Here is a 13,947-nt window from a genome sequence, read left to right on the forward strand (position 1 = left end):
AAAAAATCCCAAACAACCTGTTTTCTTTCGGTAATCTGACTCGTGAAATCCTACACTGATAAAAGTGAAACTACACTCAAAAAATATTTTTGCTGTTTGTTCAAACTACTTATTTAAAATGTGGTGAAACAACACAATTCTGAGGGGAAACTTTAATCTACTTCAATTAGTAACATTAACTTAAAGAATTTGTGTTGGGATGACATGAATGGGGCGACGCAGTTGAGCAGACAGTCATTGGGTGCAGTAGTGCTGGGTCGTGGGTTCGAGCCTCGGCTTAGTTGGTGTATCTGTGTGGAGTTTGCATATTCTCCCTGCGTTCGTGTGGATTTCCTCCGGGTGCTCCGGTTTACCCCACAATCCAAAGACATGCGGTACAGGTGAATAGAGTAGGCTAAATTGTCCATAGTGTATGAGTATGTGTCTGTGAATGTGTGTGTGGATGTTTCCCAGAGATGGGTTGCGGCTGGCAGGGCATCTGCTGCGTAAAAATGTGCTGGATAAGTTGGCGGTTCATTCCGCTGTGGTGACCCCAGATTAATAAAGGGACTAAGCCAACAAGAAAATGAATGAATGAATGACATAAATGGATTGTGTGGAACCCGTGCATTTTTTACAGTGCACTGTGTCCTTTATTCAAATTAAATTGGATAAGGTCAGTGGTTCTCAATTCGGATCCATGAACTGGTCCTCGTGTGTCAAATAAAAAAGACACACAAAGTGTGAAGGGCGAGGGGGCGAGGGATGTCCAGATCCGATCATGTGATCGGAAATCGGGCATGATCACGTGGTTTTCAGACTCGATTGGAATCGGATGTTACCTCTGGATCAGGACTCGAATAAATAAATATATACAGTTGAAGTCAGAATTATCAAAGCCCCTTTGATTTTTTTTTCTTTTTTAAATATTTCCCAGATTATGTTTAACAGAGCAAGGAATTTTTTACAGTATGTCTGATAACATTTTTTCTTCTAGAGAAAGTCTTAATTGTTTTATTTCGGCTAAAATAAAAGCAGTTTTTAATTGTTTAAGAACCATTTTAAGGACAAAATTATTAGCCCCTTTAAGTTAATTTTTTTTCTGATAGTCTACAGAACCAACCATCGTTATACAATAATTTGCCTAATTACCCTAACCTGCCTAGTTAACCTAATTAACCTAGTTCAGCCTTTGTCACTTTAAGCTGTAAAGAAGGATTTTGAAAAATATCTAGTAAAATATTATTTTCTGTCATCATAGCAAAGATAAAATAAATCAGTTATTAGAAATGAGTTATTAAAACTATTATGATGAGAAATGTGTTGAAGAAATCTTCTCTCCGTTAAACAGAAATTGGGGGAAAAAAATAAACAGCCTTATTCCAAAATGGATTAAATTAATTTATTTCCTCAAAATCTAAACACAATACCCCATAATGACAATGAATTGTCGCAAATTTATTAAAAATAAAAAACCTGAAAAAAAAAATGTCTTTTTGAATAGGATTCCGCAAGCTTGGCACACCTGTCTTTGAGGATTTTTGCGCATTCCTCTTTGTAGTACCTCTCAAGCTCTATCAGGTTGGATGGGAAGCGACAGTAAGAGCCATTTTCATCTCTTCAGAGATGTTCAATAGGACTTTGGTCTGGGCTCTGGCTGGGCCACTTAATGACATTCACAGAGTTGTTTTGAAGCCACTCCATTGATATTTTAGTGGTGTGCTTTGGGTCATTGTGCTGCTGGAAGATAAACCAGAAGCAGGTTTTCATTCAGGATGTACATTGCTGCATTCATCTTTCCCTCTATCCTGACTAGTCTTTCAGTTCCTGCTGCTGTAAAACGGATAGTATTAGCCTGGTGATGAGCGGTGCCTGGTTTTCTCCAAACGTAAAGCCTGGTATTGACTCCAAAAAGTTAAATTTCAGTATCATCAGAGCAGAGAATTTAGTTTCTTATAGTCTGAGAGTCCTTTAGATGCCTTTTGGCTAATTCCAGGCGGGGAGTGGTTTCCGTCTGGCCACTCTACCATACAGGCCTGATTGGTGGATTGCTGCACAGATGGTTATCCTTCTGTAAGGTACTTCTCTCTCCACAGAAGAATGCTGGAGCTTAAACAGAGTGACCATTGGGTTATTGATTACCTCCCTGACTAAGGCCCTTCTCCCCATATCACTCAGCTTAGATGGCTGGCCAGCTCTAGAAGAGTCCTGGTGGTTCTAAAGATCTTCCACTTATGGGTGATGGAGGCCACTGTGCTCATTGGAACTTTCAGAGCAGCAGATTTTTGTCTGTAACCTTCCCCAGCCGTGTGCCTCAAGGCAATCTTGTCTCGAACGTTTACAGACAATTCCTTTGTCTTCATGTTCGGTTTGTGCTTTGACATGCACTGTCAGCACTGGGACCTTATATAGACATGTGTATGCCTTTCCAAATCATATTCAATCAACTGAATTTAAGTTTACCTCAGGTGAACTCCAATGAAGCTGCTGAGCTATATATATATATATATATAAATTAAATAAATAAATATATAAATCCACAAACACAAAAAAACAGCAACGTGTGTGGCATAACATCATTTTGTTGCATAAACGTTATTGGTTAAATGCCAGCAAAGTAGAACATGGAAGCAGCTTGAATCGGAAAGTGCATGTCTGCAGTCTGGAGGTATTATAAAGTTGATGACAACAACATTGCCATTGTCATTGCCAACATTGTGAGATATGTAAATTTGACATTGCAAGAGGTGGAAAAGAAAATGCTACATTTCACACAACAAACCTGATAAGACACACTATTTCACTGAGAATGCTCTGCCAGCCCTTTATGAGGGGATTTCTGACAAACTACTTGTTCTGTTATAACATGTACCCCATGTTCCGTTCATCACAGACATACTATATGGAGTTTGTCTGTAGCTCCAATGTCTCCACTAAACCTCAGAAGTGATTGACTCCATTCCGGATCTGTTTCTTTGCTCTTCTTTATTATTTTTTATGTATTATAGAAGTATCGTTTCAGGTTTCGGTATCAGTAGATACTCAAAATCAAATGACTCGAGGGCAAAAAACTGATTGGGACATCCCTGGAGGAGGCTTAAGACCTGAATTGAGAACGTTCGAGGTTACTAAAGTAACCCTTCGTTCCCCGAGGAGGGGAACGGAAGCACTATAAGTGGATTTGATTGTAAAATCCACGCATTGGGAGGTTCGGTTCAGAAGCTACTCGTCTGAAAGAGTATTGAACGGGCCAATTAAGAATGAATTGGCAGCACAAGCCTGCGCAGGTGAGCGGCATAAGCAATCAACTGAGTATATAAGCTCACCTGGCGCAGCAGACGCTATCCTTTTTAAGCTGAAGAGACTTTCAACAGCTAAGGGACAGTCATTATGGCGACGGAGTATAGTGCTTCCGTTCCCCTCCTCGGGGAACGAAGGGTTACTTTAGTAACCTCGAACGTTCCCCTTCGGGGGGAACTTCAGCACTATAAGTGGATTTGATTGTAAAATCCACGCATTGGGAGCCCATTGAAAGCGCCACAATGACTGCACCTTACCAACACCCCCGATGAGGAGATAGTCAAGCAAGCGTGACGCACCCACATCATGGGGGGCGCGGTCCTCCAACGTGTCCCTGGCCCTAATTTATCCTACTTCAACAGAAGTTTTACGGATTTATATATATTTTTTGGGAAGTCGTGAGCATCTAGATAATTCTAGGAAAATACGACAGTACGTTGGGAAGCGTGCAATCCCGATAGGGAGGACGCTGCGGAGGCCATCCGTTACCCAAGGGGGGATAGATGGCAGAATTTACATATGGACTAGCCCTAAAAGGGGGAGTACGCATAGCAAAAGAGTGGTTAGCGGGGAGGGAAGACACGGGTCCGCCCAGGGGGGGGGGACTTAACCGTGGCTGAATAAGCATATGGGATCGCCTAGTGGGGACCACGCATAGCAGGCACCTTTACCCAAAACGCGGGCTGACCAGCGGGCAGACCTACAACGTAGTGGGCCAGCAAGTGACTCCTCCGCTGAGTCAGTGCTGGGGGCCACGGAGGAATCTGCAGGGCTCACCTGACGGGGAACTTTACTGACAGATAAAAAGGCGCACGTATCTCCGTGTTAGGGAAAATGGCGCAGCAAGCGTGTTTCAACACCCTACCGAATTGTTTCCTCAATCACCAAGGGTTACCTAATACCCTTGAGGAAACCGGCTCCACTCGCAGATTGTAAAACCTTGCAAATGTGTTGGGTGTCACCCAGCCCGCAGCTCTACAGATGTCTGTTAGAGGGGCGCCGCGTGCGCGCGCTCGAGAGGATGCGAAGCTCCGAGTGGAGTGCGCACGCGCTCTCGGGGGACGCGGCTCATCTCGGCTCTGATAGTGAAAGAAAGGCATCCACAATCTAGTGGGACTTATTTCGGTACGGCACTTCCCTGCTGCCGACCGCTATAACAGACGAAGAGCTGCTCAGATGATCTAAACTCTGAGTGCGGTCCGGATAATACGCAAAACGCGAACTGGACAATAAATAAGGGCTGGGTCTGCCTCCTCCGAGGGCAGCGCTTGCAGGCTCACTACCTCGTATTAAAACGGAGTGGTAGGAACCTTGGGCACATATCGCGGGCGGGGTCTCATACGTGAGAGAAGCCAGCCCAATTACAGGCACGAGTCACTGACCGAAAAATGCCTCCGGGTCCCCGACCCTCTAATCGATATCAACGCGACCAGCAGAGCTGTCTTCAGGGACAGAAATATACTGAGTCGAGGATCGAAGGGATCTGACGCGGCTTGTGTAGCGAGGGCGAGATCCTAAGAGGGCATGAGAGGGGGCGGGGTGGATTAATTCGCTTAACGCCCCTGAGGAACCGGATGATGAGGTTATGCGTTCCCACGGTGCTGCCAGCCACCGCGTTATGAGAGCGGAGATGGCAGCCACGTAACCTTGAGTGTGGAGGGCGACAGCCTGCTCTCCAACTTCTCTCGGCGTAAAGAAAGCACAACGCTGATCTGGCAAATTATGGGGGTCTTCTCAGCGAGAGACACACCATTCAGTGAATAGACTCCACGTCAGGGCATAGGCGCGCTCGGGGAGAGGGCTCTAGCCCGAGTGACGGTATTAGCCACCGCAATCGGAGGTTACCTAATTCTTCCTCGCGTCTAAAAATCTCTTCAAAGATCGGCAAGGGTGCCAGGTGGTGCCCTGTCCCTGAGAGAGTAGGTGCTCTCTCGAAGGGACTGCCAGGGGAGGGCTATCGCGAGGGAGAGCTCTGACATCCAGGTCCGGTTGAGCCAGAGGGGCGCAACCAGCAACCTGTTTCTCGTCCTCCCTGACCTTGCACAGTAACTGCGCGAGCAGGCTCACTGGGGGAAACGCGTATTTGCGCGTGCCCCGAGGCCAGCTGTAAGCCAGTGCATCCGTGCCGAGAGCACTCGGTCAGGGAAAGAACAACTGGCAATGAGCGATCTCGGGGGAAGCAACAGATCGATCTGGGCTTCCCCGAATCGCGCCCATATCAGCTGAACAGACTCGGGGTGGAGTCTCCATTCTCCAGGACGCAAGGCTGCCGTGAGAGCGCATCGGCTGCACGGTTGAGCTTGCCTGAATATGAATGGCGTGCAGCGATTTCAGCCGCGGATGACTCCAGAGGAGCAGACGGCGGGCGAGCTGAGACATGCGGCGAGAGCGCATACCCCCTATACGGCTGATATACGCCACCGCCGCCGTACTGTCCGTCCTGACCAGCACGTGTTGCCGTTCCAGCACCGGAAAAAACGGTGGAGAGCGAGGAACACTGCCAACAGCTCCAGGCGATATGCCAATGCAACTGGGTACCTTTCCACAGGTCCGCAGCCGCATGCCCGCAACGCACAGCCCCCCAGCCCGTGTTGGAAGTGTCTGCTGAAACGACAACAAGACTGGACGCCTGTTCTAGAGACACCCAGGCCTGTAGGAACGAGGGGTCGCTCCAAGGGCTGAGGGGCGCGGCGACACAGCGCAGTAACAGAGACTCGGTGTGCGCGCGCGTGCCATGCGCGTCTGGGGACTCGATCGTGAAGCCAGTGCTGAAGTGGTCTCATATAGAATAATCCGAGCGGCATGAAGCGGCTGCGGATGCCATATGCCCCAGGAGCCTCTGAAATAGTTTCAGTGGGACCACTATTTTACTGTCGAGCTCTCTCAGACAGTACAGCATCAGCTGAGCGCGCTCTCCGGAGAGGCGCGCTGCCATGGTGACCGAGTCCAGCTCCAGCCCGAGAGAAGAGATCCTCTGCACGGGGGCGAGTTTGCTCTTTTCTCGGTTGACCTGAAACCCCCACAGGTGGAAGTGCCAGAGCACTTTGTCTCTGTGCATAATCAACTGCTCCGAGAGAGGGCAAAAATCAGCCAGTCGTAAAGAAATTGAGTATGCAGATGCCCGCGAGCCGAAGGGGCGCTGAGGCACCCTCCGCGGGTGGGTGAGGACCCGCGGAGACAGAGAGAGCCCGAAGGGGAGGGCTTTGTATTGCCAAGCTCGACCTTCAAACGCAAACCGCAGAAACTGTCGGTGGCGAGGAAGAGTGGAGACATGGAAATACGCGTCCATCAGGTCTAATGCTGCAGACCAACCCAGAGGACGAACGCACCGGAGGATGCGCTTCTGCGTGAGCATTCTGAACGGCAGCTTGTGCAGGCAGCGGTTCAAAACGCGCAGATCTAGGATTGGCCGTGACCCACCGCTCTTTTTGGGCACGATGAAGCGTGGGCTGTAAAACCCGCTCTCCATCTCGGCTGGAGGGAGCGGCTCGATTGCATCCTTCGCCAGGAGGACAGCAATCTCCTCTCGCAAGACAGGGGCGGACAGGGGGCAGACCCTGGTGAATACACACCCGTGACTTGGGGGGCCGTTTCGCGAACTGAATCGCATAGCCGAGTCTGATTGTGCGTATGAGCCACCGCGAAGAGCTGGCCCGCGCTAACCAGGCAGGCAGAGCTCTCGCTAATGGACTCATCGCTACAATCGCTGACGTACCAGCAGTGGGGCAGCGCGGAGTGGGTGTGCTGATCCGGGAAGCTCGCGGGTCCCACGGAAAAGCTGGAGGTGAGATATTTGCTCTCACTCCAAACCCGAGCTCCGGAGGGGAGGCTCGAGGGGTGGGAGAAAGGAGACCGTCCTCCCAGCGCTCGTGAGCCACTGGCGAAACGCACCGAATCTGCAAGCTAGAAAGCATAGCGTCCCAGACTGGCAGATTTCGGGCTGTCACATCTGGGGAAGTGAAAAGTGCCCTTTCATAATGTTTTCATGGCAGTAAAAAGTGCCGTTGGAAATGGGGCCCCGCCCTCCAGCGGGGAAAGAGCAAGTTCCCTTTTCTCCAGATGGCCTGTCCCAGGGGCGCTTCGCGGTCCGTTGCCGGACTTAGCGGCGTTCTGGGCAGGGGGGCTGCCTGCTTTCGAGGTGCCCGACGCGCTCGCTTCGCCGGAGGCGTGTGCGGGGGCGGAGCAGCTCTCGTAGGCGGGCGCCTTCGGCGAGGAGCAGGTATGAATGGCACGGCGGGCGGAGCGGGCTACGGACCGCCGATAAGACATCACCCACCAACTGCTCTCTCACCGCCTTGAATTCCTGGGTGAATTCACAGACAGTGTCGCCGAACCTGGCTGGGGATATGGGGAAGTCAAGAAAGCGGACTTTGTCGACTTTGCGCATATCAGCCAGGGGTGGCGCTCCTGGACCACTAATGTGGACATCGTCCTCCCCAACGCACACGCAGCGGACTCAGTAGTCCGAAGAGCTAAGTCGGCGGCGGTGCGAAGCTCGTAAGCCTGGGTTGGACCCACCCTCGTGCTGCTCGGCCAGCGCCTGCGCTTGGTAGCGCTGGTAGGTGGCTATCGCATGCAAGGCGGAAGCAGCCTGGCCCGCAGCTATGAAAGCTCTAGCTCCGAGGGAGGTAGATAACTTACAGGCTTTGGATGGGAGACGAGGCGGACCCCGCCAAGAAGAGGCGCCGCGCGGATTTACCGCCATCGCGCACTCAACCTGAGGAATCGCCACATACCCCCTGGCTGTTTCACCGTCAAGAGTGGTTAGGGTGGAGGAACACGCAGCACGAGCAGAAAAAAGTGCTTTACAAGACCGCGTGAGCCTACTGTGCACCTCCGGGAAGAAGGGAACGCCCCTCTAGTCGGTCCGGCCGCGGAGCTGGGGGATAAACCATCTCCAACCCACGGCCGAAGCAGCCCGGGAAAGCACGGCTAACATGTCCGTTTCAGGATCCGTAGTGACAGCGCTCACCAGCCCGAAGGGGGCGAGCGGGTCTGGATCATCATCGGACAATGAAAGCCCACCCTCCGATGCCGCGGTGGACATCTGGACTCCGGTGTCATCGGGCGTAAGGGCTACCATCTGTTAGACGGATCGCTTCCCCCGCCCGAAGCTTGGATGGAGCGCTTAGAGGAGCGGGAGGTCCGCGGGCCCGTGGGCGACGGATTATCTCTCGCTGAAACCCTCAGATCTGCCCGAGTGCCCGCTGCAGAGCAGGGGACAACTGGGGTGGTTCGCCCTTTTGCAAAGGCTAACCGCGATCTTGCGCAACAGTCATGGCATCGCAATGATGACATGAACTGCCCGCGAGCAGCGCATTAACATGCTGGACCCCCAGACATGTAACACAGTGCCCGCGCCCATCATCCGAGGACAGGAAACCACCGCATCCAGAAACGCACAGTCGGAGCGCCGTCCTGATAAGGACGTGCTGCACGACTGTGTTGCTCTTTCTGTGAAGTTTGCAACTTTATACGCACCGCTCTGGAGGACCGGACCCAAAGAACGCCAGGCAAGGGAGAAACCCAGCTCGACCGTCTGCCACTGCGTGTACACACTCTGGACCGGGAGAATGCTCTCGTTCGCTCAGAATCGCTGGTCACAGCAGGAGGAACCCTCATCGACTCGATCAGAAAGTCTCTGAAGCGAAAAGGATAGCGTCTGCTGCGCCAGGTGAGCTTATATACTCAGTTGATTGCTTATGCCGCTCACCTGCGCAGGCTTGCGCTGCCAATTCATTCTTAATTGGCCCGTTCAATACTCTTTCAGACGAGTAGCTTCTGAACCGAACCTCCCAATGCGTGGATTTTACAATCAAATCCACTTATAGTGCTGAAGTTCCCCCCGAAGGGGAACCCCTGGATTCATTATAAATTAAGAATAAATAAAAAAATAAGTAATAAGGTAAAAAAAAAAGGGGGGGGGGGGGAATTATGGTTTCTGGTTTTAACATGTTTTATTCAGTTTGCCTTAAAACAAACAAACAAACAAAAAAGAACCCCCTATAGGTCAAACTAAAAAAAAAAAAAAATTCCTCAAAATGTTTTTACTTTTACGTCATGTGACCATGAAAAAAGGTTACGTTTTTGTGCTATCAGTTTTTATGTATTTCTAATGAGAGTTTGATGACATTTATAGCCATACTAAGAGTACCAGGAGATACCTAATATAATAAAATAACATTTTCAAACATGTGCTTTAAAATGCATGTGTTTCTTTCTTTTCAGTTTAATATAATTTGTTTTATTTTTCAAGTAATATATTCAAATAACTTACTATGTTAGTTCAAAACATAGTTACATAAAAAACATAAATGTTTTTGATTGAGGGCTCAACAAAGCAATGACCTGGCCCACACTATAGCCAGGTGCATCATGGGGAATGGTTTAGGGTTCAGACTGCTCAGAGTTGTGCAGTGTATAGGACACAAGTGTATACAAGTGTAAATGGAGTTGCCCATGTACAGCAAGCATTGCAATAAGTAAATATTACAATTCTACTTGCATGGACTTATGAAAATATTGTTTAAGGCAAATAGTTTTTTTTTTTAGCACAAGTGAACAAATTTAGATTTTTACATTTTTTTATTGGATGAATAAACATTTTACGGGAATTGCTGTTTCGATTAAAGCGATATCTTCTTGTTAAGAAAAAAAGAGAGCTTAAATTAATTGACTTTCTTCAACAAAACAAATGTGGACAATTGTGCTTTGTACCAGGTTATTTAAGATTGTTCTCATGGAGATAGATAATATTGTTTAAGGCAAAATATATTATATAAGTTATCAAATTTAGACAAACCATTACCCTCATTTTTTTTTTTTAATTGGATGAATAAAAGCTTTTTTTCAGTGTAGCGTTATAGGCCTATGTATTATAGCTTAGAATTATTATTATATAATTATGAAACCCTGTAAATGATAAGCCCCCTATTTATTTTTTCCCCAATTTTTGTTTAACTGAGAGAAGATTTTTCAACACATTTCTAAAAATAATAGTTTTAATAACTTATTTCTAACTGATTTGTTGTATCTTTGCCATGATGACAGTAAATAATATTTTACTAGATATTTTTCAAGACCCTTCTATACAACCTAAAGTGATACTCAAAGGCTTAACTAAGTTAATTAGGTAGGCAGGAGTCCATTTCCAAAATCCATCGTTAGCCAACTAAGGTCCCAAGTGGTGAAATTACAAACATAGTTCGTTTATTTGGCATTTCCCAAATCCATCGTTCCAATGAACATTCGCAAACTGCATCGCAAACTTCTATGCTTGCAACTACACATCTGGAGCTGTAGTTAGAAGCTTAGTTCCTGGCTGTGTTCTATTCCCAGTTATCCCCCCAATGCCCTATTCATTTAGAACGTTCTAATATTTATACTTGGAATGATTGGTTTTTTTTAAAGCATTAAAGTCATTTCTCTCTTAGGTGTAATTTGCTTTCAAAGCATTTACAGATCAGTTTTAGCAATCTTTATGTTTACAATTGCGCTCCCTTCGCAGTGCACTTTGAAATTATCATCATCCTCATCATAATCATCATTATCAACATCATTAATATTGTTAATATTTTTATTAAAGTATATATTTTTTTCATTTTTTAATAAATAATAAATATAAAATTACATTTCTTAATAAATCACCTTTTTTATTTCTATTATTTATATATGATATTATAATACGTGTTAGCTTTTGTAAATGATTTTATGTTTTAGAATAGAATAATATTCTCAATAATATTTGTAAAAGAAACGTAGGAAGACACATACACACACACACACACACACACACACATGCACGCACGCATCCACACACGTACGCACACACACACACACACACACAGATAATGGAGATTGGGACATAGGCATAACGTATTTTACACTGTTTATTATATGACTCAACCCCATCCCCCAACCCAAACCCAACAATCACAGGTAATTTATGGCAAAATCTCAATGTGATAAGACTAAGTTTGAATTTAAGCATTTTGAATTACGGCGACACAAGGCAAGTTCTAGTATATATATATATATATATATATATATATATATATATATATATATATATATATATATATATATATATATATATATATATATATATTGTATATATATATTTTTTTGTCTGTGAATGTAATTTGTTTCTTGACCAAATAAACATTTTTGATTTAGATTAAATTACATTTATATTTTCAATTTTTTACATTTTATTAACATTTTATTTTATTTTATTACATTTTATAGTTAAATTACGCAGAGAAAAAATAAGCTGCCACAAATTACAGTATTTTTAACTTTAGTGCATTGCAATTAATAATTTGTGTTTAAAAACTGATATAATAATCAATTGTGAAACAGATCACGTTTCAGATCCTCATGTTAGTAAGTGTGACCAGGAACTTTCATTTCCTTTAACAATAAATTATAGCAGTGCTTTGATGTTTGTTTGTTCTCTTCCTGCTTACTGATTGCAAATGAAGTTAGTGTTTCATCAGCGTGATGTTTTAAATGAAGAATTAAACAGCGATTTAGTGTAATTTGCTTCCTTGGTGTGTAAATAAATCTTACCAAACAGGTTTGACTGCCAAACTTTCAGATCAGCTGTTAGGAAAGACAAAAAATGTCTTACAGCATCAGGAAACAGAGCGAGGAAGTTTTAAGTGTATTTCCTGCCAAACGTCACACAACAGCAGTAAAACGTTCTTGCGTTCATGCAAGCTGCATTAATAGCTGAAAAAAAAAAAAAAAAAAAAAAAAAAAAAAAAATATATATATATATATATATATATATATATATATATATATATATATATATATATATATATATATATATATATATGTATGTATGTATATATGACGCTTCACAAAAGAGGAAACTCCAACTTTTTAGTCAGTCTTTATCAGATCAAATTTAACACATTCAATGAGGTGACGATAGTGGTAGACTGACACTTTCTTAGCATTGAGATGGTAAAATAAATGTGTTAGGTTCGCATTTTCGTAAGTGATCTGAATATACAGTAATAACTTGACCAAGCTTATGTTAAGGAAGCCCCAGAACTGTCCCCACGATAGTTGTACAGTAAACTGCCTTCTAAATAAAGGCTGTTAAATGAAGAATAACCAAACGATAAGAAAAAGCAGTGTACTCCCTCTCTTCTTCATTACAATGAAAATTGAGTTCTTGTGTAAAACTCTGAACAAACCTTTTTTTTAAGTAAAATACTTATTTTTGTAGTAAAATGTTGTCTAAAACTACAAATGATATGGGTTATAGATGATAAATATTAATATATTTCCCAAATTATGTTTTTAAGAGCAAGGAAAATTTCACAGTGTCTGATAATATTTTTTCTTCCGGAGAAACTCTTAAAAGCGATTTTTAATTTTTTTTAAACACCATTTTAAGGAAAAAATTATTAGCCCCATTTAACCTATATATTTTTTTTCGATAGTCTACAAAACAAACCATCATTATATAATAAGTTGCCTAATTACCCTAACCTGCCTAGCTAACCTAATTAACCTAGTTAAGCCTTTAAATGTCATTTTAAGCTGCATAGAAGTGTCTTGAAAAATATCTAGTAAAATATTATTTACTGTCAAAAGTCTTATGTTTAGAAATGTGTTGAAAAAATAAATAGGGGGGGTAATAATTTTTACTTCAAATGTAAATATATGTATGTATATATCTGTATGTGTGTGTATGTATGTTTTTTTTTTTCTTTCTCCCAGTGTTGGTTTGCAGTTGGAAGGGCATCTGCAGCGTAAAACACTGCTGGATAAGTTGGCGGTTCATTCCACGGTGGCGACCCCGGATTAATAAAGAGACCAAGACGAAAAGAGAATGAATAAAAGAATATATATATATATATATATATATATATATATATATATATATATATATATATATATATATATATATATATATATATAAAGAAAAAATAATTATCTAAATGGACAGTGATAATACTTATTAATAAGACAAAAAGTACAAAAGTAGAAACCCTTTATTAATCAAAACATTATCCTACCTTATGTTTTGATGTGTTTTAAATGGAAATGAAAGATATACAGTGTGTTGTTAATTTCAGAGCTTCTCTTCTTAAAAAAAACAAAACAAAACAAAAAATCTACAAGTTCTGAAAGAGATCAAGGCTCAGTGAGGTCAAAAAAAGTAACACAAAAGTAACTCAAAAGTAATGTAATGCATTATTGACCATAAAAGGTGATGCAACTAGTTATTTACATTATGGTGCTTTAGAGAAAACACCCTTTAAAATGTCATTTGGTCACTGGGAAACCCATCACTGGGAAACATCCATACATTCCCATTCCCACTTATACACTACGGACAATTTAGCCTACCCAATTGACCTGCAGTGCATGTTTTTGGACTTATGGGGGAAACCGGAGCACCCGTAGGACACCCACGTAAACACGGGGAGGACATTAAACTCCACACAACTTCGAATTAATTGTCATTTAAAGGCTACTTTGCCATTATCTTCAATACATGACACAAAATTTTAAAATGTAAAAATTGTATGTAAAATACAATACAATTATGATCACTTATTCTAAATTTGATATTATTGTATATTTTAATAAGTACATGTTAAGTACAAAACACAATATTGATTTTATGTAATTTTCACATCTGTG

The 13,947-nt window shown here is 43.6% G+C and overlaps 1 long non-coding RNA gene across 1 annotated transcript in view; it reads left to right on the plus strand.

Moving 5' to 3' along the window:
- LOC147841777 (uncharacterized) overlaps positions 1-13,947 on the plus strand; it is a 384,887-nt gene that overhangs the window by 184,982 nt on the left and 185,958 nt on the right. The window lies entirely within an intron of this gene.

This window comes from Danio rerio, chromosome 11 (assembly GCF_052040795.2).
Source record: "Danio rerio strain M-AB ecotype USA chromosome 11, GRCz13ab, whole genome shotgun sequence".
Classification (NCBI taxonomy): Eukaryota; Metazoa; Chordata; class Actinopteri; order Cypriniformes; family Danionidae; genus Danio; species Danio rerio.